This window comes from Bombina bombina, chromosome 6 (assembly GCF_027579735.1).
Source record: "Bombina bombina isolate aBomBom1 chromosome 6, aBomBom1.pri, whole genome shotgun sequence".
NCBI lineage: Eukaryota > Metazoa > Chordata > Amphibia > Anura > Bombinatoridae > Bombina > Bombina bombina.
In genome coordinates, this window is record NC_069504.1 from 876,721,284 (window position 1) to 876,741,979 (window position 20,696).

Here is a 20,696-nt window from a genome sequence, read left to right on the forward strand (position 1 = left end):
CATTTTTAATCGCGTACCTTGAATTCCTATTCAGTGTACGGCGGAGATCGTATGAAGAGGATCCTCTCCATGGCTCTGGTCTCCAGTTCCAGCGTCGCCGATCTTCAGTTCCAGCATCGCCGGTCTTCAGTTCCAGAGTGGACGGTCTTCAGCTCCGCGGTCATCGGTCTTCAACTCCTCCGCTCCGCGCCGGCTGGTTCCTGGAAGAAGATGTCGCCGCTTGGAAGAAAACTTCACCGCCTGGAACAGGACCTTCTCCGCCGGTCTTCAGGACAGGTAAGGAGCACTTGGGGGTTAGACTTAGGTTTTTTTAAGGGGGGATCGGGTGGTTTTTAGAGTAGGGGTGTGTGGGTGGTGGGTTGTAATGGTGGGGTTGTTCTTTTTTTTACAGGTAAAAGAGCTGATTACTTTGGGGCAATGCCACGCAAAAGGCCCTTTTAAGGGCTGGTAATAGAGCTGATTACTTTTTTAATTTAGTTTAGGGAAATTTTATTATTTTGGGGGGCTTTTTATTTTATTAGGGGGCTTAGATTAGGTGTAATTAGCTTAAAATTCTGGTAATCTTTTTTTATTTTTTGTAATTTAGTGTTTGTTTTTCTTTGTAATATAGTTTAGTGCATTTAATTGTATTTTAGTTTAGATAATTGTAGTTTATTTAATAAATTTATTGATAGTGTAGTGTTAGGTGTAATGGTAACTTAGGTTAGGATTTATTTTACAGGTAATTTTGTAATTATTTTAACTAGGTAGCTATTAAATAGTTATTAACTATTTAATAGCTATTGTACCTAGTTAAAATAAATACAAAGTTACCTGTAAAATAAATATAAACCCTAAAATAGCTACAATGTAATTATTAATTATATTGTAGCTATCTTAGGGTTTATTTTATAGGTAAGTATTTAGTTCTAAATAGGAATAATTTAGTTAATAATATTAATATTATTTAGATTTATTTAAATAATAATTAAGTTAGGGGGTGTTAGAGTTAGACTTAGGTTTAGGGGGTAATATAGTTAATATAGGTAGCGGCGGTGTAGGGGGCTCATATTAGGGGTTAATATATTTAAAATAGGTGGCGGCGGTGTAGGGGGATTAGATTAGGGGTTAATATATTTAAAATAGGTGGCAGCGGTGTAGGGGGATCAGATTAGGGGTTAATACATATAATGTAGGTGGCGGCAGGGTCCGGGAGCGGCGGTTAAAGGGTTAAACACTTTATTAGGGATTGCGGCGGGGGATTGCGGTTGACAGGTAGATAGAAATTGTGCATGTGTTAGGTTTTATTTTGTAGGCAGTTTAGGGAATTACGGGGCTCCAATACTCAGCGTAAGGCTTACTACGCCTGCATTTTATGGCGAGGTGAAAATGGAGTCCTTACGCTGTGTACTGGATACCAAACTGCGCGGGTTTGGTATATCACTCTATGGGCCAAAAAAACATAATTTATGCTTACCTGATAAATTCCTTTCTTCTGTTGTGCGATCAGTCCACGGGTCATCATTACTTCTGGGATATAACTCCTCCCCAACAGGAAATGCAAGAGGATTCACCCAGCAGAGCCGATATAGCTCCTCCCCTCTACGTCAGTCCCAGTCATTCGACCAAGAATCAACGAGAAAGGAGTAACCAAGGGTGAAGTGGTGACTGGAGTATAATTTAAAAAATATTTACCTGCCTTAAAAAACAGGGCGGGCCGTGGACTGATCGCACAACAGAAGAAAGGAATTTATCAGGTAAGCATAAATTATGTTTTCTTCTGTTATGTGCGATCAGTCCACGGGTCATCATTACTTCTGGGATACCAATACCAAAGCAAAAGTACACGGATGACGGGAGGGATAGGCAGGCTCATTATATAGAAGGAACCACTGCCTGAAGAACCTTTCTCCCAAAAATAGCCTCCGAAGAAGCAAAAGTGTCAAATTTGTAAAATTTGGAAAAAGTATGAAGCGAAGACCAAGTTGCAGCCTTGCAAATCTGTTCAACAGAGGCCTCATTCTTAAAGGCCCAAGTGGAAGCCACAGCTCTAGTGGAGTGAGCTGTAATTCTTTCAGGAGGCTGCTGTCCAGCAGTCTCATAGGCTAAACGTATTATGCTACGAAGCCAGAAAGAGAGAGAGGTAGCAGAAGCTTTTTGACCTCTCCTCTGTCCAGAATAAACGACAAACAAGGAAGAAGTTTGGCGAAAATTTTTAGTTGCCTGCAAGTAGAACTTGAGGGCACGAACTACATCCAGATTGTGTAGAAGACGCTCCTTCTTTGAAGAAGGATTTGGACACAAGGATGGAACAACAATCTCTTGATTGATATTCCTGTTAGTAACTACCTTAGGTAAGAACCCAGGTTTAGTACGCAGAACTACCTTGTCTGAGTGAAAGATCAGATAAGGAGAATCACAATGTAGGGCTGATAACTCAGAGACTCTTCGAGCCGAGGAAATAGCCATTAAAAATAGAACTTTCCACGATAACAATTTTATATCAATGGAATGAAGGGGTTCAAATGGAACACCTTGTAAAACGTTAAGAACTAAGTTTAAACTCCATGGCGGAGCAACGGCTTTAAACACAGGCTTGATCCTAGCTAAAGCTTGACAAAAAGCCTGGACGTCTGGATTTTCTGACAGACGCCTGTGCAACAAGATGGACAGAGCTGAAATCTGTCCCTTTAATGAACTAGCCGATAAACCCTTTTCTAGACCTTCTTGTAGAAAGGACAATATCCTAGGGATCCTAACCTTACTCCAGGAGTAACGTTTGGATTCGCACCAGTATAGGTATTTGCGCCATATTTTATGGTAAATCTTTCTGGTAACAGGCTTCCTAGCCTGGATCAGGGTATCAATAACCGACTCAGAAAAACCACGCTTTGATAAAATCAAGCGTTCAATTTCCAAGCAGTCAGTTTCAGAGAAGTTAGATTTTGATGTTTGAATGGACCCTGTATCAGAAGGTCCTGTCTCAGAGGTAGAGACCAAGGCGGACAGGATGACATGTCCACTAGATCTGCATACCAAGTCCTGCGTGGCCATGCAGGCGCTATTAGAATCACAGATGCTCTCTCTTGTTTGATTTTCGCAATCAATCGAGGAAGCAGCGGGAAGGGTGGAAACACATAAGCCATCCCGAAGTGCCAAGGTGCTGTCAAAGCATCTATCAGAACCGCTTCCGGATCCCTGGATCTGGACCCGTAGTGAGGAAGTTTGGCGTTCTGGCGAGACGCCATGAGATCTATCTCTGGTTTGCCCCAACGTCGAAGTATTTGGGCAAAAATCTCCGGATGAAGTTCCCACTCTCCCGGATGAAAAGTCTGGCGACTCAAGAAATCCGCCTCCCAGTTTTCCACTCCCGGGATGTGGATTGCTGACAGGTGGCAAGAGTGAGACTCTGCCCAGCGAATTATCTTTGATACTTCCATCATTGCTAGGGAGCTTCTTGTCCCTCCCTGATGGTTGATGTAAGCTACAGTCGTGATATTGTCCGACTGAAACCTGATGAACCCCTGAGTTGTTAATTGGGGCCAAGCTAGAAGGGCATTGAGAACTGCCCTCAATTCCAGAATGTTTATTGGAAGGAGACTCTCCTCCTGATTCCATAATCCCTGAGTCTTCAGAGAATTCCAGACAGCGCCCCAACCTAGTAGGCTGGCGTCTGTTGTTACGATTGTCCAGTCTGGCCTGCTGAATGGCATCCCCCTGGACAGGTGTGGCCGATAAAGCCACCATAGAAGAGAATTTCTGGTCTCTTGATTCAGATTCAGGGTAGGGGACAAATCTGAGTAATCCCCATTCCACTGACTTAGCATGCACAATTGCAGCGGTCTGAGGTGTAGGCGTGCAAAAGGTACTATGTCCATTGCCGCTACCATTAAGCCGATCACCTCCATGCATTGAGCCACTGACGGGTGTTGAATGGAATGAAGGACACGGCATGCATCCTGAAGCCTTGTTAACCTGTCTTCTGTCAGGTAAATCTTCATTTCTACAGAATCTATAAGAGTCCCCAAGAATGGAACTCTTGTGAGAGGAAAAAGAGAACTTTTCTTTTCGTTCACTTTCCATCCATGCGACCTTAGAAATGCCAGAACTAACTCTGTATGAGACTTGGTAGTTTGAAAGCTTGAAGCTTGTATTAGAATGTCGTCTAGGTACGGAGCTACCGAAATCCCTCGCGGTCTTAGTACCGCCAGAAGGGCGCCCAGAACCTTTGTGAAGATTCTTGGGGCCGTAGCCAATCCGAATGGAAGAGCTACAAACTGGTAGTGCCTGTCTAGGAAGGCAAACCGTAGATACCGTTGATGATCTTTGTGAATCGGTATGTGAAGGTAAGCATCTTTTAAATCCACTGTGGTCATGTACTGACCCTTTTGGATCATAGGTAAGATTGTCCGAATAGTTTCCATTTTGAACGATGGAACTCTTAGGAATTTGTTTAGAATCTTTAAATCTAAGATTGGCCTGAAAGTTCCCTCTTTTTTGGGAACCACAAACAGGTTTGAGTAGAAACCTTGTCCTTGTTCCGACCGCGGAACTGGATGGATCACTCCCATTAATAACAGATCTTGTACACAGCGTAGAAACGCTTCTTTCTTTATCTGGTTTGTTGACAACCTTGACAGATGAAATCTCCCTTTTGGGGGAGATAATTTGAAGTCTAGAAGGTATCCCTGAGATATGATCTCCAGCGCCCAGGGATCCTGAACATCTCTTGCCCAGGCCTGAGCGAAGAGAGAAAGTCTGTCCCCCACTAGATCCGGTCCCGGATCGGGGGCTCTCGGTTCATGCTGTCTTTGGGGCAGCAGCAGGTTTCCTGGTCTGTTTGCCCTTATTCCAGGACTGGTTAGGTTTCCAGCCTTGTCTGTAACGAGCAACAGCTCCTTCCTGTTTTGGTGCAGTGGAGGTTGACGCTGCTCCAGGTTTGAAATTCCGAAAGGAACGAAAATTAGACTGTCTAGCCTTAGCTTTGGCTTTGTCTTGAGGTAGGGCGTGGCCCTTACCTCCTGTAATGTCAGCGATAATTTCTTTCAACCCGGGCCCAAATAAAGACTGCCCCTTGAAAGGTATATTAAGTAATTTAGACTTAGAAGTAACATCAGCTGACCAGGATTTTAGCCACAGTGCTCTACGTGCCTGTATGGCGAATCCAGAGTTCTTAGCCGTAAGTTTAGTTAAATGTACTACGGCCTCCGAAATGAATGAATTGGCTAGTTTAAGGACTCTAAGCCTGTCCATAATGTCGTCTAGCGTAGACGAACTAAGGTTCTCTTCCAGAGACTCAATCCAAAATGCTGCCGCAGCCGTAATCGGCGCGATACATGCAAGGGGTTGCAATATAAAACCTTGTTGAACAAACATTTTCTTAAGGTAACCCTCTAATTTTTTATCCATTGGATCTGAAAAAGCACAGCTATCCTCCACCGGGATAGTGGTACGCTTAGCTAAAGTAGAAACTGCTCCCTCCACCTTAGGGACCGTTTGCCATAAGTCCCGAGTAGTGGCGTCTATTGGAAACATCTTTCTAAATATTGGAGGGGGTGAGAACGGCACACCGGGTCTATCCCACTCCTTAGTAACAATTTCAGTTAATCTCTTAGGTATAGGAAAAACGTCAGTACTCGCCGGTACCGCAAAGTATTTATCCAACCTACACATTTTCTCTGGTATTGCAACGGTGTTACAATCATTGAGAGCTGCTAAGACCTCCCCTAGTAATGCACGGAGGTTCTCCAATTTAAATTTAAAATTTGAAATATCTGAATCCAATCTGTTTGGATCAGAACCGTCACCCACAGAATGAAGCTCTCCGTCCTCATGCTCTGCAAGCTGTGACGCAGTATCAGACATGGCCCTAGTATTGTCAGCGCACTCTGTTCTCACCCCAGAGTGATCACGCTTGCCTCTTAGTTCTGGTAATTTAGACAAAACTTCAGTCATAACAGTAGCCATATCATGTAATGTTATCTGTAATGGCCGCCCAGATGTATTAGGCGCCATAATATCACTCACCTCCCGGGCGGGAGATGCAGGTACTGCCGCGTGAGGCGAGTTAGTCGGCATAACTCTTCCCTCGCAGTTTGGTGAAATTTGTTCACATTGTACAAATTGACTTTTATTTAAAGTAGCATCAATACAGTTAGTACATAAATTTCTATTGGGCTCCACCTTGGCATTGGAACAAATGACACAGATATTCTCTGAGTCAGACATGTTTAACACACTAGCAATAACTTGCAACCTGGTTATAATCTTTTTTAGCAAAAACGTACTGTGCCTCAAAGAGGTACTTTAACGATTAAATGACAGTTGAGATAATGAACTGAAACAGTTATAGCATCAAGTTTAAAATAACACAACTTTTAGCAAAGGTTTGTTCCCATTAGTAAATAACTAAATTTGACATAAAAAATTATAGAGTAACGTTTTTATTCACAGTCAATAAAAATTCTCACAGCTCTGCTGAGAGAATGTACCTCCCTTCAAAGAAGTTTGAAGACCCCTGAGATCTGTCAGTGAACCGGATCATGCAGGAAATATAATAGTAGCTGACTGGAATTTTTTGATGCGTAGCAAAAGAGCGCCAAAACGGCCCCTCCCTCTCACACACAGCAGTGAGGAGAAACGAAACTGTCACAATTTAAAGCAGACAACTGCCAAGTGGAAAATAATGCCCAAACATTTATTTACTCAGTACCTCAGCAATGTAAACGATTCTACATTCCAGCAAAAACGTTTAACATGACAATATTTATTAAAAGGATTAGTGACCTTTAACAGAGTAGTTCCGGTGAAAAACCATTCCCAGAATACTGAAGTGTATACATACATGTCATTATAACGGTATAGCAGGATTTTTTCATCAATTCCATTCAGAAAATAAAAACTGCTACATACCTCAATGCAGATTCATCTGCCCGCTGTCCCCTGATCTGAAGTCTTTACCTCCCTCAGATGGCCGAGAACAGCAATATGATCTTAACTACTCCGGTTAAAATCATAGTAATAAACTCTGGTAGATTCTTCTTCAAACTCTGCCAGAGAAGTAATAACACGCTCCGGTGCTATTGTAAAATAACAAACTTTTGATTGAAGTCATAAAAACTAAGTATAATCACCATAGTCCTCTCACACATCCTATCTAGTCGTTGGGTGCAAGAGAATGACTGGGACTGACGTAGAGGGGAGGAGCTATATCGGCTCTGCTGGGTGAATCCTCTTGCATTTCCTGTTGGGGAGGAGTTATATCCCAGAAGTAATGATGACCCGTGGACTGATCGCACATAACAGAAGAAACTACAGCCGAAGGGTGAAATATACGAGCGTAACTTTCTATGTTACGCCGTATATAGGATACCAAACCAGCGCAAAATTTGGCGTCGCCAGCTTCTGCATATCGAATCGGGCCCCAGGTGTTAGTGTAAGACAGGTTAGGTTTTATTTTACAGGTAAATTTGTATTTATTTTAGCTAGGTAGTTATTAAATAGTTAATAACTATTTAGCAACTATTCTACCTAGTTAAAATAAAAACAAAGTTGCCTGTTAAATAAAAATAAACCCTAAGCTAGCTACAATGTAACTATTAGTTATATTGCAGCTAACTTACGACTAGATTTAGAGTTTTGTCGGTAACGACCCGCGTAGCTAACACTGTTTTTTTTCCCCCCGCACCTTTTAAATACCGCTGGTATTTAGAGTTCACAGAAGGGCTGCATTAGGCTCCATATTTACCGCCACTGCAACTCTCAATACCAGCGTTGCTTACGGACGCGGCCAGCTTCAAAAACGTGCTCGTGCACGATTCCCCCATAGGAAACAATGGGGCAGTTTGAGCTGAAAAAAAACCTGCAAAAAAGCAGCGTTCAGCTCCTAACGCAGCCCCATTGTTTCCTATGGGGAAACACTTCCTAAGTCTGCACCTAACACCCTAACATGTACCCCGAGTCTAAACACCCCTAACCTTACACTTATTAACCCCTAATCTGCCGCCCCCGCTATCGCTGACCCCTGCATATTTTTTTTTAACCCCTAATCTACCGCTCAGTACACCGCCGCAACCTACGTTATCCCTATGTACCCCTAATCTGCTGCCCCTAACACCGCCGACCCCTATATTATATTTATTAACCCCTAATCTGTCGCCCCCAACGTCGCCGCCACCTACCTACAATTATTAACCCCTAATCTGCCGACCGGACCTCACCGCTACTATAATAAAGTTATTAACCCCTAATCCGCCTCACTCCCGCCTCAATAACCATATAATAAATAGTATTAACCCCTAATCTGCCCTCCCTAACATCGACGACACCTAACTTCAAGTATTAACCCCTAATCTGCCGACCGGACCTCACCGCTACTCTAATAAATGTATTAACCCCTAAAGCTAAGTCTAACCCTAACACTAACACCCCCCCCTAAGTTAAATATAATTTTTATCTAACTAAATAAATTTACTCTTATTAAATAAATTATTCCTATTTAAAGCTAAATACTTATCTGTAAAATAAATCCTAATATAGCTAAAATATAAATTATAATTATATTGTAGCTATTTTAGGATTAATATTTATTTTACAGGTAACTTTGTATTTATTTTAACCAGGTACAATAGCTATTAAATAGTTAATAACTATTTAATAGCTACCTAGTTAAAATAATTACAAAATTACCTGTAAAATAAATCCTAACCTAAGTTACAATTAAACCTAACACTACACTATCAATAAATTAATGAAATAAAATGCCTAAAATTATCTACAATTAAACCTAACACTACACTCTCAATAAATAAATTAAATACAAATACCTACAAATAAATACAAATAAATAAACTAACTAAAGTACAAAAAATAAAAAAGAACTAAGTTACAAAAAATAAAAAAATAATTTACAAACATTAGAAAGATTACAACAATTTTAAGCTAATTACACCTACTCTAAGCCCCCTAATAAAATAACAAAGCCCCCCAAAATAAAAAAAATTCCCTACCCTATTCTAAAATAAGAATAGAAAAGCTCTTTTACCTTACCAGCCCTTAAAAGGGCCTTTTGCGGGGCATGCCCCAAAGAATTCAGCTCTTTTGCCTGAAAAAAAAAACATACAATACCCCCCCCCCAACATTACAACCCACCACCCACATACCCCTAATCTAACCCAAACCCCTCTTAAATAAACCTAACACTAAGCCCCTGAAGATCTCCCTACCTTATCTTCACCACGCCGGGTATCACCGATCGGTCCAGAAGAGCCTCCGAAGTCTTCATCCAAGCCCAAGCGGGGGCTGAAGAGATCCATCATCGGGCTGAAGAGGTCCATCATCGAGCTGAAGAGGTCCATCATCGGGCTGAAGTCTTGATCCAAGCGGCGGCTGAAGAGGTCCATCATCGGGCAGAAGTCTTCATCCTATCCGGGCAGAAGAGGACATCCGGACCGGTAGACATCTTCATCCAAGCCGCATCTTCTATCTTCATCCATCCGGAGCGGAGCCATCTTCTTCCAGCCGACGCGGATCCATCCTCTTCTACCGACGCCTACTCGCCGAATGACGGTTCCTTTAAATGACGTCATCCAAGATGGCGTCCCTCGAATTCCGATTGGCTGGTAGGATTCTATCAGCCAATCGGAATTAAGGTAGGAAAATTCTGATTGGCTGATGGAATCAGCCAATCAGATTGAGCTCGCATTCTATTGGCTGTTCCGATCAGCCAATAGAATGTGAGCTCAATCTGATTGGCTGATTGGATCAGCCAATCGGATTGTACTTGAATCTGATTGGCTGATCCCATCAGCCAATCAGAATTTTCCTACCTTAATTCCGATTGGCTGATAGAATCCTATCAGCCAATCGGAATTCGAGGGACGCCATCTTGGATGACGTCATTTAAAGGAACCGTCATTCGGCGAGTAGGCGTCGGTAGAAGAGGATGGATCCGCGTCAGCTGGAAGAAGATGGCTCCGCTCCGCTCTGGATGGATGAAGATAGAAGATGCGGCTTGGATGAAGATGTCTACCGGTCCGGATGTCCTCTTCTGCCCGGATAGGATGAAGACTTCTGCCCGATGATGGACCTCTTCAGCCGCCGCTTGGATCAAGACTTCAGCCCGATGATGGACCTCTTCAGCCCGATGATGGATCTCTTCAGCCCCCGCTTGGGCTTGGATGAAGACTTCGGAGGCTCTTCTGGACCGATCGGTGATACCCAGCGTGGTGAAGATAAGGTAGGAAGATCTTCAGGGGCTTAGTGTTAGGTTTATTTAAGGGGGGTTTGGGTTAGATTAGGGTATGTGGGTGGTGGGTTGTAAAGTTGGGGGGGTGTATTGTATGTTTTTTTTTTCAGGCAAAAGAGCAGAATTCTTTGGGGCATGCCCCGCAAAAGGCCCTTTTAAGGGCTGGTAAGGTAAAAGAGCTTTTCTATTTTTATTTTAGAAAAGGGTAGGGAATTTTTTATTTTATTTTGGGGGGCTTTTTTATTTTATTAGGGGGCTTAGAGTAGGTGTAATTAGCTTAAAATTGTTGTAATATTTTTCTAATGTTTGTAAATTATTTTTTTATTTTTTGTAACTTAGTTCTTTTTTATTTTTTGTACTTTAGTTAGTTTATTTAATTGTATTTAATTGTAGGTATTTGTATGCAATTAATTTATTGATACCGTAGTGTTAGGTTTAATTGTAGATAATTGTAGGTATTTTATTTAATTAATTTATTGATAGTGTAGTGTTAGGTTTAATTGTAACTTAGGTTAGGATTTATTTTACAGGTAATTTTGTAATTATTTTAACTAGGTAGCTATTAAATAGTTATTAACTATTTAATAGCTATTGTACCTGGTTAAAATAAATACAAAGTTACCTGTAAAATAAATATTAATCCTAAAATAGCTACAATATAATTATAATTTATATTGTAGCTATATTAGGGTTTATTTTACAGGTAAGTATTTAGTTTTAAATAGGAATAATTTATTTAATAAGATTTATTTTATTTCGTTAGATTTAAATTATATTTAATTTAGGGGGGTGTTAGGCTTAGACTTAGCTTTAGGGGTTAATAAATTTATTAGAGTAGCGGTGAGGTCCGGTCGGCAGATTAGGGGTTAATACTTGAAGTTAGGTGTCGGTGATGTTAGGGAGGGCAGATTAGGGGTTAATACTATTTATTATAGGGTTATTGAGGCGGGAGTGAGGCGGATTAGGGGTTAATAACTTTATTATAGTAGCGGTGAGGTCCGGTCGGCAGATTAGGGTTAATAATTGTAGTTAGGTAGCGGCGACGTTGGGGGCGGCAGATTAGGGGTTAATAAATATAATATAGGGGTCGGCGATGTTAGGGGCAGCAGATTAGGGGTACATAGGGATAATGTAGGTTGCAGCGGTGTGCGGTCGGCAGATTAGGGGTTAAAAAAATGTATTAGAGTGGTGGCGATGTGGGGGGGGCCTCGGTTTAGGGGTACATAGGTAATTTATGGGTGTTAGTGTACTTTAGAGCACAGTAGTTAAGAGCTTTATGAACCGGCGTTAGCCCAGAAAGCTCTTAACTCCTGGCTTTTTGCTGCGGCTGGAGTTTTGTCGTTAAATTTCTAACGCTCACTTCAGACAAGACTCTAAATACCGGCGTTAGAAAGATCCCATTGAAAAGATAGGATACGCAAATGGCGTAGGGGGATCTGCGGTATGGAAAAGTCGCGGCTGCAAAGTGAGCGTTAGACCCTTTCCTGACTGACTCTAAATACCAGCGGTAGCCCAAAACCAGCGTTAGCAGCCCCTAACGCTGGTTTTGACGGCTAACGCCAAACTCTAAATCTAGCCGTTAGGGTTTATTTTACAGGTAAGTATTTAGTTTTAAATAGGAATTATTCAGTTATTAATAGTAGGTTTTCTTTAGATTTATTTTAATTATATTTAAGTTAGTGGGTGTTAGGGTTAGACTTAGGTTTAGGGGTTAATAACTTTAGTATAGTGGCGGCGACGTTGGGGGCGGCAGATTAGGGGTTAATAAATGTAGATAGGTGGCGGCGATGTTAGGGGCGGAAGATTAGGGGTTAATAATATTTAACTAGTGTTTGCGATGCGGGAGTATGACGGTTTAGGGGTTAATATGTTTATTAAAGTGGCTGCGATGTCGGGAGTGGTAGATTAGGGGTTAATAAGTATAATGTAAGTGTCGGCGATGTCGGGGGCGGCAGATTAGGGGTTAATAAGTATAATGTAGGTGTCGGCGATGTCGGGGGCGGCAGATTAGGGGTTAATAAGTGTAAGATTAGGGATGTTTAGACTTGGGGTTCATGTTAGGGTGTTAGGTGTAAACATAAATTTAGTTTCCCCATAGAAATCAATGGGGCTGCGTTACTGAGCTTTACGCTGCTTTATTGCAGGTGTTACTTTTTTTCACCCGGCTCTCCCCATTGATGTCTATGGGGAAATCGTGCATGAGCACATACAACCAGCTCACCGCTGACTTAAGCAGCGCTGGTATTGGAGTGCGGTATGGAGCACAAGTTTGCTCTATGCTCACTTCTTGCCTATTAACGCCGGGTTTATAAAAACCTGTAATACCAGCGCTGTAGGTAAGTGAGCGGTGACAATAACGTGCAAGTTAGCACCGCACCCCTTATAACGCAAAACTCGTAATCTAGCCAATAGATATTGACGGCAGATAAGAGTCATAGGCCCAGCAAGTCTGCCCGATATTACCTAACAGTATAAACTTATCTAGTTTGTAGGATAGCCTTATGCTTCTCCCATGCATTTTTAAAGTCCCCCACAGTGTTTGTCGCTACTACATCTTGAGGAAGTTTATTCCATTGGCGCCTATCTATCAAGCTCCGAAAGGAGCTTGACGGCCTGTGTTTCTGGCGAGTCTTTAGACTCGCCAGAAACAAAAGTTATGGAGCAGCGGTCACAAAGACCGCTGCTCCATAACCCTGTCCACCTGCTGTGAGCAGGCGGACAGGAATCGCAACAATTCAACCCGATCGAGTACGATCGGGTTGATTGACACCGTCTGCTGGCGGCCCATTGGCCGTGAGTCTGCAGGGGGCGGCGTTGCACCAGCAGCTCTTGTGAGCTGCTGGTGCAATGTTAAATGCGAAGAGCGTATTGCTCTCCGCATTCAGCGATGTCTTGCGGACCTGATCCGCACTGTCGGATCAGGTCTGCAAGACATTTCTTAAATAGGCCTCAAAAAATCAATCATTCTTTCTGTAAAGAAGTGCTTCCTCAAATTACTCCTGAATCTACTACCCTTCAGCTTGAGATCATGACCCCTTGTTCTTGAATTTTCCATTTTATGTAATATACCCACAGCCTTAGTTTTACTAAGTCCTTTAACATACTTGAAAGTTGCTATCATATCACCTCTTTGCCTTCTCTCCTCTAAGCTATACATATTTAGGTCATTGCTCAACCAACTCGTAAGGAAGCTATATTAGATCTAATACTTACAAACAGTGATACAGTTTCAGATGTCATCAATTGCTCAAGTGATTTCCCTAGCAGAGATTCAAGAATATACCTGCTTCTAGCTAATCTAGCATGCTCTAGCTGAATCATGAAAGAAAGAAAAATTGGGTTTCATGTCTCTTTAAATTAAATTAGCCTTTGACTTTGCATTAGCAATAGTCAATAATGTTTCTTCTACAAAATGTCCAGTAATGCATTGGAACATTTATGACTTTATCCAATTGTTTGAAAAAACAACAACAACAACAACCCAGAAACCTGAATATATTGTGTTGGGACAATTTTATACTTCAACCTCAGAGAACCTAATTAATATTCAAATAATTCAATAAAATTATTTTGCTTTAAACTTATTATATAATAGATGAAAATGATGTATTAAGAGATAAACTTGTAGAAAAACAAAACACTTTTTAGATTAGATCAACCAGGAACTTTTCAATGTTCCTAACAAAACCCTGAACATTTTAAGTCATTTTCCTTAGCAGTAATAGATGTTAGTTAGAAATGGGTTTAACTATTGTAAATGTAGGTCTGTATATGTAAAGATTGGCTTCCAGCGTGAGCATAAATCATATTTTCCAGTGTTTAAAGGGAAATAAAAGTGTAAAAGCACCTTGCGTTAGAGCAGATTACAAGTGGAGCGTAAATGTTTGTATGCCAGCGATAAGGGGTTTATAACGGGGGTTTGCGCTCATACTGCTGGTATTAGGAGTTGAAAGGAAATGTGATCGCTTGAGCGCAATCACGATTTACGATAGAATAATTACCACGACTTCAGAGCTCTGTTTAACTGTTTTGCAAAACATAAAAGTTGCACAAAACACATCAACAATACATAACAAAGTACACATACACTCATAATAACATAAAAAAAATTGCACACAAAAGTTATAAAGGCTCAAAGATATGAGATCAGGCAGGCAAAGGGCTTTAACATAGAGAGATGTTTATATATGTATACATATGTATTTATGTTTTTATATGTGTATATACCTCTGTAAATACATACATACACATATAAACACATAAATACATATGTATGTGTGTGTGTGTGTGTGTATATATATATATATATATATATAAAATAAGAAAAAGAGGGTGCACTCGCTGTGTAAATCAAAGATTTATTGCAGAGTTAACATTTTCAGGGAGTAACCCCCGTCCTCAGACTCTAGTGAATAAGACAATATTCTTATTATTGATTTTCTGGGTGGCACCCCGGCATTATGGAGATACTCCTGGGACAGTGAGTGCTGGTTAATTGAACTATCTATCTATCTATCTATCTATCTATCTATCTATCTATCTATCTATAAATATATATATATATATATATATATATATATATATATATATATATATATATATATATATATATATATTGGAGCTCTTTGCAGTTAAAGGGACATTAACACAAAATATTTTTTGCATTATTCAGATAGAGAATACAATTTACTTCTATTATCAAATTTGCTTCCTTCTCATGATATTGTTTGTTGAAGAGATACCTAGGTAGGTAGGGTGCACGTGCCTGAAGCAGTACATTACAGGAAATAGTGCTGCCATCTAGTGAACCTGCTAATGTATAACATTGTTGCAAAATTTCTGCCATATAGTGCTGCAGACACGTGCACACTTTTGAGCTTACATTCTTGCTTTTCAACAAAGGAAAACAAGAAAACTAAGAAAATTTGATAACAGTAGTAAATTGGAAAGTTGTTTAAAATTGTGTGCTCTATCTGAATCATTAAAAAAATGTTTTATGTCACATTAAGTAGATGAAAAAACAATTTATTAAGATGCAGGCGGACATGATCCGCTGTAGCCAGTCGGCTACGCTGTCAGCATCTGACTCCAAGGGAAACCCCTAGATTTGCACCAGTAAACAAATGTACGCCACATCTTATGGTAAATCCTGCGAGTTACCGGCTTACGAGTCATGGTATCAATAACCTTCTCTGAAAAATCTTGTCTAGATAAGCCTAGGCGTTCAGTCTCCAAGCAGTCAGCTTCAGAGAATCTAGATTTGGATGTAGAAAAGGACCCTGAAGTAGAAGGTCCTTCCTCAGAGGTAATTTCCACAGGGGAAAGGACGACATCTTCAAAAGATCCGCAAACCAAATTTTGTAAGGCCAAGCTGGAGCAATTAGAATCACCAAAGCCTGTTCCTGTTTGATACGGACTACCACCTGAGGAAGGAGGGCAAACTGAGGAAACAGGTTAATTAGACCGAAGTCCCCAGAGCGTCAACCAGAGCTGCTTACGGATCCCTTGATCTTGATCCGTATCCTGGAAGTTTGGCATTTAGTCGAGATGCCATCAGATCCAACTCCGGATCTCCCCAAATGAGACAATTGTGAGACTCCTCCAACTGAAGAATGCAAGTCACCTCCCTCATAGCTAAGGAACTCAGTGTTCCTCCTCCCTGGTGGTTGATATATGCCACAGAAGTTATGTTGTCTGATTGAAATCTGATAAACCGGGCCAAACTCAGTTGAGGTCAAGCAATCAGAGCATTGAAGATTGCTCTCAACTCTAGGATATTTATAGGGAGCACAGACTCCTCCTGATTCCAAATTCCCTGAGCTCTTAAGGAACCCCAAACTGCTCCCCCAGCCCGAAAGGCTGGCTTCCATAGTCACAATCTCCCAAGATGATCTCAGGAAGCATGTGCCCTGAGAGAGATGGTCCTGAGAAAGCCACCAGGACAGGGAATCCCATGTCCCGATGTCTAAGACTATCCTCTGAGAGAGGTCCGAGTGGTCTCCGTTCCATTGTCTGAGCATGCATAACTATAGACGTCTTAGATGGAAACGAGCAAAAGGAATAATGTTCATGGAAGCCACCATTAGACCAATTACTTCCATACACAGTGCCACTGATGGACGGACAGAGGACTGAAGAGAAAGACAGGCAGCAAGAAGTTTGGATTTTCTGTCAAGAAAAGTAAAATTTATGCTTACCTGATAAATTTATTTATTTCCAGATATGGTGAGTCCACGACGTCATCAATTACTAGTGGGAATATCTCTCCTGTCCAGCAGGAGGCGGCAAAGAGCACCACAGCAAAGCTGTTAAATCACTCCCTTCCCATAATCCCCAGTCGTTCGGTGTAGAGGTGCCTGAGGTTTAGTCAAAAATAACTGTCTTAAATATAAGGGTGGGGTCGTGGACTCACCATATCCAAAAATAAATACATTTATCAGGTAAGCATACATTTTGTTTCCTAAGATATGGTGAGTCCACAACGTCATCAATTACTAGAGGGAACCAATACCCAAGCTAGAGGACACAGATGACTAGGGAGGGGAAAAGACAGGTGGACCTAAACAGAAGGCACCACCGCTTGAAGAATCTTTCTCCCAAAAGATGCCTCAGATAAGTTAAAATTTTTAAAAAGTGTGCAGAGAGGACCAAGTGCTGCAAATCTGTTCCACAGAAGCTTCATTTTTGAAAGCCCAAAAAGACTAGACAGCCCTAGTGGAATGAGCTGTAACTCTCTCAGGAGGCTGCTGTCCAGCAGTCTCATAAGCAAAACGAATCATACTTCTCAACCAAAAGGAAAGAGAAGTAGCAGTAGTCTTCTGACCCTTACGCTTTCCCGAGAAACAAACAAAAAGGGCAGAAGACTGGCAAAAATTCTTAGTCGCCTGTAAATAGAATTTTAAAGTACAGAATACATGCAAGTTGTGCAACAGACACTCCTTATGAGAAGAAGGATTGGGACAGAGAGAAGGAACAACAATTTCCTGATTAATATTCCTAACCGAAACCACTTTAGGAAGAAAACCCAACCTAGTACGTAGGACCACCTTATCCGCATGAAAGATAAGGTAAGGAGAATCATACTACAAAGCTGAGAGTTCCGAAACTCTCCTTGCAGAAGAAATAGCAACAAGAAACAAAACCTTCCAAGATAACAATTTAATATTTATGGAATGCATTGGCTCAAACGGAGCCTGCTGCAAAACCTTAAAGGGACACTGAACCCAAAAAAATGTCTTCATGATTCAGATAGAGCATGCAATTTTAAGTAACTTTCTAATTTACTTCTATTATCAATTTTTCTTTGTTCTCTTGCTATCTTTATTTGTAAAAGAAGGCATCTAAGCTAAGGAGCCAGCAAATTATTGGTTCAGATAGCACTTGTTTATTGGTGCTGTCCAATCAGCAAGGACAACCTAGGTTGTTCACCAAAAATGGGCCGGCATCTAAAGTTACATTTTTGCTTTTCAAATAAACATACCAAGAGAATGAAGAAAATTTGATAATAGGAGTAAATTAGAAGGTTGCTTAAAATTGCATGTTCTATCTGAATCACGAAAGAAAAAATTTGGGTTCAGTGTCCCTTTAAGAACAAGGTTAAGACTCCAAGAAGGAGTAACCGACTTAAACACAGGCTTGATTCTGACCAAGGCCTGACAAAAAGATTGAACATCTGGCACAACCGCCAAATGCTTATGCAACAGAATAGATAAAGCAGAAATATGACCTTTCAGAGTACTGACTGATAAACCCTTCTCCAGACCTTCCTGGAGAAAAGACAAAATTCTAGGAATCCTAACCCTACTCCAAGAGTAGCCCTTAGATTCACACCAATAAAAGTATTTACACCATACGAGTAACAGGCTTACAAGCCTGAATCATGGTCTCAATAACCGACTCAGAAAAACCACGCTTAGACAAAACTAGGCTTTCAATCTCCAAGTCAGTTTCAGAGAAACGAGATTTGAATGGAAAAAAGGACCCTGAGTTAGAAGATCCTTCCTCAGAGGCTGCCTCCAAGGAGGCAGAGATGACATCTTCACTAAGTCTACATACCAGATCCTGCGCGGCCAAGCCGGAGCTATTAGAATTACCGACACTCTCTCCTATTTGATATGAGCAATGACTCGTGGAAGAAGAGCAAACGGAGGAAAAAGATACTAGACCGAACCCCCAAGGCACCGCCAGAGCATCTATCAGAGCTGCCTGCGGATCTCTTGACCTTGAACCGTACCTTGGAAGCCTGGCATTCTGCCGAGACTCATCAGATCCCCCTGGTGGTTTATGTAAGCCACAGAGGTGATATTGTTGGACTAAAATCTGATATATCGGGCTAAAGCCAACTGAGGTCAAATTATCAGAGAATTGTAAATTACTCTCAACTCCAAGATGTTTATGGGTAGAGCAGACTCCTCCCGAGTCCATAATCCCTGCGGCTTTAGGTCCCAGACTGCTCCCCAGCCTAGCAGGCTGGCATCTGTGGTCACGATCACCCAAGAAGGTCTCCGGAAGCATGTGCCCTGAGACAGATGTTCCTGAGAAAACCACCATGGAAGAGAGGCTCTTGTTAACCCGTCTAGATCTACCCTCTGGGACAGATACAAATGGTTTCCGTTCCATTGCCTGAGCATGCATAATTGCAGAGCTCTCAAATGGAATCGAGCAAAGGGAATGATGTCCATGGAAGTGACCATTAACCCAATTACTTCCATACATTGGGCTACAGATGGCAAACAGTAGACTGAAGAGAGAGGCAAGCAGAGAAAATTTTGGATTTCCTGACCTCCGTCAGAAAAATCTTCATAGATAGGGAATCTATTTTAGTCTCTAAGAACACCACCCTTGTAGCTGGAACAAGGGAACTCTTTCCCAGATTCCCTTTCCATCTGTGGGAACGTACAAAAGACAACAAGATCTCTGTATGGGCGCTTGCTTGTTGAAAAGATGGTTCCTGAACTAGAATGTCATCTAAGTAAGGTGCCACTGAATTCCCCGAGACCTGATCACTGCCAAGAGAGCCCCCAGAACCTTTGAGAAAATTCTGGGAGCTGAGGCAAGGCCAAACGGAAGAGCCACAAACTGAAAGTGTTTGTCTAGAAAAGCGAATCTCAGAAATTTGTGATGATCCGTTTGAATAGGAACATGAAGATAAGCATCCTTCAGGCCTATGGTCGTCATGAACTGACCTTCCTGAACCAAAGGAAGAATGGACCAAATGGTTTCCATTTTGAAGGACGGCACCCTGAGAAACTTGTTGCAACACTTTAGGTCTAAAATTTGGACGAAAAGTTCCCTCTTTCTTGGGAACTACAAACAGATTTGAATAGAATCCTAGACCCTGTTCCTTTACTGGAACTGGAACAATCATTCCCAGGGAGAAAAGATCCTGAACGCAGTTTAAGAATGCCTCTCTTTTTACCTGATTTGCAGACAACCTTGAGAGGTGAAACCTGCCCCTGGGAGGGAGAAAATTGAATTCTATCTTGTAACCCTGAGAAACAATGCCCACAGCCCAAGGATCTGGGACATCTCGTAACCACTCCCGATAAAACAGGGAAAGTCTGCCCTCACTTGATCTGACCAAGGGCCGACCCATCATGCTGACTTAGACTCAGCTGAGGGTTTCTTAGATTGCTTCCCCTTGTTCCAGGACTGACTGGGTCTCCAAGAGGACTTGGATTGTTCCTGTTTGGAAGTGGAAGAGGAAGACTTTTGACCATTGAAATTACGAAAGGAATGAAAATGACTTTGACGTTCCTTAAATCTAGTCTTCTTGTCTTGCGGTAGAAAAGATCCTTTTCCACCCATAATATATGATATTATTTCTGCCAGTCCAGGCCCAAACAAAGTTTTACCCGTGTAGGGAAGTGCCAAAAGCTTAGACTTGGAGGAAACATCAGCTGACCAAGACAAGCTGCAAAGCCCTGCGAGCCAAGCCAGAGTAACTAAAATATTGGCCCCCAATTTAATAACTTGCATGTTGGCAACAGAAATGAAAGAATTGGCTAAAAAGCTTAAGAGCTTTAATCATATCCTGAATTTCCTCCAACAAAGTTTCCTCTAAAATAGATTAAGATAAAGCATCATACCAATAAGATGCTGCACTAGTCACTGTGGCAATACAAACTGCAGGTTTCCATTGAAGACCCTGATGCACATGCATCTTCTTCAAATATACCTCCAGCTTCTTATTAATTGGATCCTTAAAAGAGCATCTATTCTCTATAGGGATTATAGTTCTCTTAGCCAGAGAAGAAATAGCCCCTGTACGCCAAGAATCCTTAATGGATTCAGCAATAGGAAACATCTTCTTAAAAACTGAAGACGGGGAGAAAGGAATCCCTGTTTTTCCCCATTCCTGTGCAATAATCTCCGTCACACGATCTGGAACAGGAAACACATCCATAGAGGAAGAGACATCATATAATCTATTAAGCTTACTCGATTTATTAGGGTTGATTACAACAGGAGA